At 39.3% G+C, this 6,825-nt stretch overlaps 1 long non-coding RNA gene across 1 annotated transcript; it reads right to left on the bottom strand.

Moving 5' to 3' along the window:
• Positions 1-5,073: 5,073 nt before the first annotated feature.
• Positions 5,074-6,281, bottom strand: LOC121949685. Its single transcript, XR_006106277.1, has 2 exons — positions 6,071-6,281; positions 5,074-5,266 (listed from the first exon to the last, which is right to left on the bottom strand). It is a non-coding gene; the product is annotated as an uncharacterized LOC121949685 (long non-coding RNA).
• Positions 6,282-6,825: the final 544 nt, after the last annotated feature.

Here is a 6,825-nt window from a genome sequence, read left to right as displayed (position 1 = left end):
GGATGAGTAAAGGAGTTGTTTGGAAAGAAAACACAGCACTTCATCAGGCATAAGAAAGGCATACTGTCATAAAAACATCATCCCAGTGGTAGAGGGAGCATTGATTTTGGGGCCTTGACAACTTGCAAACATTGAGGTGAGGGTGAATTTACTAAGTCATCTTACAAAAAAAATACCAGTGTGTCACTCCACAAGCTAAAGATGACTAGAAATTGGTTCATGCAACAGGTCAATGACCCAAAACACTTCAGTAAATCTATCACAGAATGGCTCCAGAAAGAGAGAATAAGCCTTTTGTAGAGAATGAGTCAACACCCAGACCTCAACTTGACAGAAATGATGTGAACAGACCAAAAGCAAGTCATTTACAGAAGACATGAATAAAACCCAGAAGCACTAAAACAGTTTCGTAAGGAGGAATGGGCCAAAAATCTTTTTGAGTGATGTGCAGGTTTAATCCACGGCTAATGGAAGCATTCGATTGAGGTCAATGCTGCCAAAGGAGGTTCAAGCTGACATTAAATCCAATGATTCCCTCACTTTCTCCACCAGAACTGTCAAATTTTGTTGGGTGATTAGTTTAAGCTTAAGCATATGGTGTCTATTGGATCTGATAACAACTTGTGACCAAATAACGTAGTATTTTTAAAAGGGTTCACTGTTTTTCTTTACACTGTACAGTATTGTTACAACAGTGTATTGCTGCCACGTTAGCAGAGGAAAAACAGATGAGCCTCATGTTACATAAAAGGTTTATTCATGTAACAAGATATTTTCCTGTAAATACTTAACTGTGGTTACATCCCTTTAAATATTACTTATTTTTTCAGTCTCTCTGTCTAACTCGGTGCAGATTAATTTAGTCTGATATTTTAGCGCTGCTTAGGTTGAGACAGACAGTACTTAGTGGCAGCGCGTCATTGCATCTTGTCGGTTCAGGACCTGAAATTACCGTGTTCATCCGGGTTGTGTGTTTCCACCAATGCAGACTGGAGCCAGAGATGATAAATACCAGTACATGCTGCAGAGTCAAATGACCCGCATGTGAAAGCTGATTGTTACCTTTCCCATTGCATTAAAAAACCAGGTATAAGCAGGTTTTATTGTGCAGTGGAAAAGAGGATAAACAGACACCATCACAGGGAGGGCCTCATTATGAACTGATTAGCAGAAGTTTGAGAAGTGTTAAACATTGCTCTCCTTGTTGCTTTGAGAAGGTCACAGCTCAAATTTGTAAATATAATTTGTTTTCACATTTTTAACTGCATAACACAGTCACATAACGACAGCAACGGAAATCAAATCCAGGGAGGAGTGTGCGTTTCCTGGAAGTCTGTCACACTTGGGTGCAAGAAATTATTCTAATTAGAAGTTACTAAATCAGTTGATTTTCATAGTAATCAACAGTATTGATTACCCCTCAACATGGTAATCATTTATGCCATCCACACATCAGCTTCTGGATGTGCAACAGCGACTGTGTATTTGTCTGTGTTTGTCCAATTTCTTAGGAGCAGTGTAATAACCATCCAGTGAGCAGTACAAAACGATGCTTTATTTGTCCAATTACATGGCTGTTTTGTTTGGAATTTTCAATGTGATAAAATGAAAGTTGGAGCTGAGAAGTGTTCAATTTCTAGAAGAAAGGGCATTGTCTTCTCATAATTGTGTCCTTTCTTCCTATTCAAAAGGATTAGACAAAAAAAAAAAAGATCCAGTTGGAGACGGTTGGTAGGTTTGATGCCTTATCGTTGCTCATTTCTCCATGCATCCATTTTTCTGCCTGATATCCACATTGTTCTCTATTTATTTATGGATAAGATCTAAATGAATTAATCCATGATTTTCTGCCTTCTCTCTGTCTTTCTGCATGGACCAGTGAGCAGTGTTGCAAATTAAAGTGTGATTTTAATCATTTAGAATGACTTTTTCTCACCAAGTAAGGTATGGCAAGGGTTAAGGGTTAACACTTAAAGGTTATGCTGATGTACAAGCATGTGTGTATGCGCCACATTAAGCAGGAAAATAAAAGGCAGCTCTTTTTTGTTTTAAATCACTCAGTGTTATAGTCTTTAAGCTATTTCCCTCTCATCACTGTCTAAAAGCAAGAAGCCTTCGTTTAAGTGTGTGTCTTCTCCCTACGTGGTGTGTATCATTAGCAGCAGAACAAGATGATGAGACGAGATGACGAGCCCCGACATTAAATCACATCAGTTTAACAGAAATTCCACAGAGATTGCAAAAGAACATTTTAGATTTCATCTGCCGTATAAGCCAAAACACCTACACACCTTACACACCTACACACATCTGAATTAGCTGTGGCATTTTTGGGCATATTTTTCCTAAGAGTACATGCTACGAGGTAACATATTTCACACCAATAAGGAAAACAATAGCTTGGAGGTATGTGAATGCACATGTGCCTCAGGGGCAAAAAAATCATCTCTTACTGCCAAGTCCAGGGCTCAAAACCTGGTAACGCTCCATTACCTCTGGATGGAATATAAATGCAGCAAACTCTACTGGGAAACAGATTAATGAGCACCGCCCACCCACTTGTAGAAGGCGAAGAGGAGCTTATGAAGCTCCTGAACAGGATCTACAGGAACATCCAAAAACTAGGTTTCACTGAGTTTTCATTGTGAAATGTGATAGACAACGTTTATTCAACTTAAATGCACATGCATACAAAAAAATATACTGAACATTACACAACAGTTAGTTCCAACCAAGTAATCTGACTGGACGAGGTATTCCATCAGTGCTGATATAGAGAATAACCTCCCTGGGGCTTTTACTATGCATGTGTCAAGCTGCAAAATTAATTAAGCTACATTAATGTTAATTGAAAGAAACTTTACATCGCACAGATGGACCTATTTTCCAGGAATAACATTTGAGTCTAATAAGAATGGTCGTCAGAGGAGGACAAAGGGACAAAAAGATACCTAGATACTTCACTGCTAACCTCCAGGTATGTTCATATGAAATTTGCTGATGTCACAGTGTACTATCTGATCAAGCTGTTATCTCATCAGAATCATACATGCTACCAAATTTTCACTGGTTAAACATTGAAAGAGACATTACAAACTGCTGCATCCTGCGTTTCATACCACCATAAAAGGTGCCTCTGGTAGCTGGTGTCCAACGCCAATGTCCACTGACAAAGTGGCGGTATTTGACAAGTTGAGTTGTTGCCTGCTGCGTAAACAACTGCTGCCTCCCAATGTATCATACCGCCACAAATGGTGCCGCTGTGTGTTGGTATCTGACACCAAGATCATTGACAGGACAGCTACATTTGATAAGCTGGGAGTGAGAATGGGTTGCACTGCTATGTTCTTAGTTTCCATATCTTCTGTTTTCTTTATATTTATAGTCCACGTGTTTATACAGTTTGTTTAATAAAGAAAATATAATATTCAACTGATTCAACATTTGAAATCTACAGAAACCATCATTGCTTGATTTGAAGTTCATTTAAGAACTAATGCGGGCCCTGAGCTGCAGCTAAACTAATCAAAGTTTGCTGTCTTAAACTTAGATTCAGTAACATGAATCATAAGAGGCAGTAAGCGGAAATCTCTGACTGATGAGTGCTCAGTAAGGCTTGTTTTCATACTTTTTTCTTTGTGTGGCTTACAGTGGCATTGTTAATATAAAGCAGGGCTAACAGTCATGTTAAAGTGGATTCAGCCTTCTCTTCAGCACCACAGACAGTCGGCATGAAGAAGCTCTTAACGATGTGCATGTGCTCTTGCTCTGTTTTGGGAACACATGTACAAGGTAGATTTATTGTCATTTTTCTTAAATGTGGTTTAAGAAGAAATGAAATTGAAGTTGATCCTAAACTGCCACATATTTTTGGCGTTGAGGAGTCTCACAGCCTGGGAAAGAAACTGCTTCGTAGTCTGGTGGTTCTGCAGTGGATTCTTCTGTATCTTTTGGCAGATGGCCAAAAGATGGCAGCAGGGTGAACAGACTGTGGCTGGGGTGGCTGCTTTTGGGCTCTGTGCAGACACCTCACTTCACAGAGGTCACTGGTGCTCTGTAAATGGGAACCAGTGATGTTCTGGGCAGTTTTAATCACTCGCTGTAGAGCCTTCCTGTCCTGGGCCATGTATGAACTACGCCAGTTTGTACTGTTTCCGGTCAGTATGCTTTCTATTGCTCCTTTTAGAAGTTAACCAGAATCCTGCTCTTGAATTGACACAACAATTAACAATCTGATACAACAAACAATCAATAGCTCAGACCTCAAGCCACTTCAGATTTTCCATTGTAATTTCACCTCTCAATTGCCAATGGCTCTACTGACAGTGCAAAGCCTGATCACTCAAATCAGTGTGACAGGAGATCATTCGATCAGTCACCCCTCCTGCTTCACATCTTTGTTCTGTGAGGGTACTGTATGAAGCTGCTCCAATCTTTGTTGGAAATTTTGTAATCTCTGTGTTGGAACCCACAACAGCTCCACACACTACTTCTCAGATGATTCAGTGTTGTGATCATATGATCAGCATGGCTTTGCTCGCCAGGGTCCTTCTCTATTTTTATCTCTGCAAGATATAAGCCTGGAAAGGATCATGCATTTGGCATGTTTTTCTGTGTGTATCTCTCTGTCACAACTAATCTTGAATACTGCTCGACCAATCAGCCTGATATTTTATGTGCAAATTCCTGATTGTATGCTCAAGAACCAATTGTGGTTGAGATGACTCATAATTGTTGAAAAACATGTTTTTTATTGAATGTGTAATCATGCAAGCCACTATGACTAAGTACTACTGTGCTAGGTTCAGAAGGAGCTAAGTGAGTAAGTAAGTAAGTAAGTAAACTATGGCCATAAATGAAAGAACCGGGTGAGGTAAGTTGTGAACAGTAACTTTTACTTACATAAATTTGCAAGCAACAATTTGAAACACATTTGCATAAACATGTAAAAAAAATATAATAAAAATTGGGCCCTTTAAAATAAATGAGTCTTTGTTTTTCTCAATAGTCCTTCAAGTCCGTCTGCTTTGTTATTACTTTTAGTGTTAATAAATCCACTGTCAGTGGTTCTCCTTTAAAATGTTTGTCACGGATCCTGCAACAGTTTTGGAAGAGTATGCACTCTTAGATGAATGTGTGTTGCAGTCCAGGCGACTGGCACCGTCTTACCTCCAGGTGAAGTATGTGACGGGTCGGTTCTACTTCCTGTCAGGATCACACTGGGAGGCTCGCCATCAATGGAAAGGGATCTTCTGAGTGGTTCTCACTGTTTGCAGACAGGACTTAAAAATTTAGTTTTATATATATATATATATATAGATATATATATATATATATATATATATATATATATAATAACCACACACACTACACACACACACACACACATATATGTGTTGTGTAACAATCATACTACACCAAGCACCACATGCTGTATAATACTCAATGATAACATGTTCAGGGCTATTTATCACCCTCTAGTTCAAAACTTTACATCTCAGTTCAATTTCTGAATGACCATACAGTAGAACCAGCAAATACCATCATGCACTGTAGTACTAATTCAATAACAGCCTACACAAACCATCTGCAATAGCATCAGGATATACTTTATCCTATATTAGGAAAAGGCAGTACATGCTTCAAATAGCTTTGCTTCTGTTTACAACGCTCGTACTATAATGAGAGTACACACATAAGCACCATTAAATCTTATATCTACTCACAGCAGAATTCAAACACATTTTCCCACAAAAAAAAAACAAAAAAAAACCATCATGACAAACAATTGGTATTTTTAATTACCTTTTCTTTACTAAAGGTGCTTTGAAATTCACTCAGCTAATCTTTGACACACAATGCAGCTGTACTTGGCACACTTGAGCATCGGGTTACTACTCTGAGTTGCATTAGGGCTGCTAATTAACAGCTTAATGCTTTAAACACTATCAACAATCAATAACCACAGCGCTGCGGCAAAAAACATCCCCACAACACTCAAAATCGTGCAAACAATATAGCACCGCACGCGCAACTAGCAACGTTAGCATCATATAGCTCGCTAGCTTACCGAGATAAATAGAGGTTTTTTGAACTTTTCCCCCAAGCTCCCGGTTCTCCTTAGTTTGCCCTCTGAGTTGGTTCGTTAACTTGCTGATACTTTTATCTACCCTTTTAACTTTAACTCCGTCCGTTTACTCTCTTCTCTCCTTTCGCCATCACGCATGCTCGTTTCCTCTCTTTTCCTCAAATACACACTCAGGATCACGCAATGACGTCGTGACCTGTCAATCAAAATCAGCTAGGGGAGGGACTATCGTTCCTGATTGGCTAATCTTTCACAGTCTATTTGTAAAGGGACATTACACTGTTTTAATACATTTTTGCTTTCTTTTAACCCTGTATTGTCAATGGGTTACAAATGCTTTATACCGTCATCAACTGCTGACTCCTTACTTCTCTTAACCTGCTGGAAAGGGTAGCTATTTTTTTTTATTTTTTATGTTTTAATGGCTGAACTAAATACAACAGCCCTTAGTCTGCTGAATTGGCATATAATGATAACTAGATACTGGACCCCAATATGGTGGCTGTTTGGAATGACTTGCATGTGTTACGGCACCTCCATAATATATGCAACCTTGTGTTTTCCATTCCCTGTGCTCCTGTCTGCCTGTCTTCCCCTGTCTAGTTTTGTCTGCGTGCTGGTGTGGGCGTGGTCCCACTCTCTGGTTTCCAGCGCTGCTCATCATACTCACCTGTCTGCCATCTGCTCATTAAGTGAACCTGCTTCTCATCAGTTCATCAACATGCAGTATTTCTACC

Source organism: Plectropomus leopardus, chromosome 11 (assembly GCF_008729295.1).
Source record: "Plectropomus leopardus isolate mb chromosome 11, YSFRI_Pleo_2.0, whole genome shotgun sequence".
In the NCBI taxonomy this organism is placed as follows: domain Eukaryota; kingdom Metazoa; phylum Chordata; class Actinopteri; order Perciformes; family Serranidae; genus Plectropomus; species Plectropomus leopardus.
This window is presented reverse-complemented; position numbering and strand designations above follow the sequence as displayed.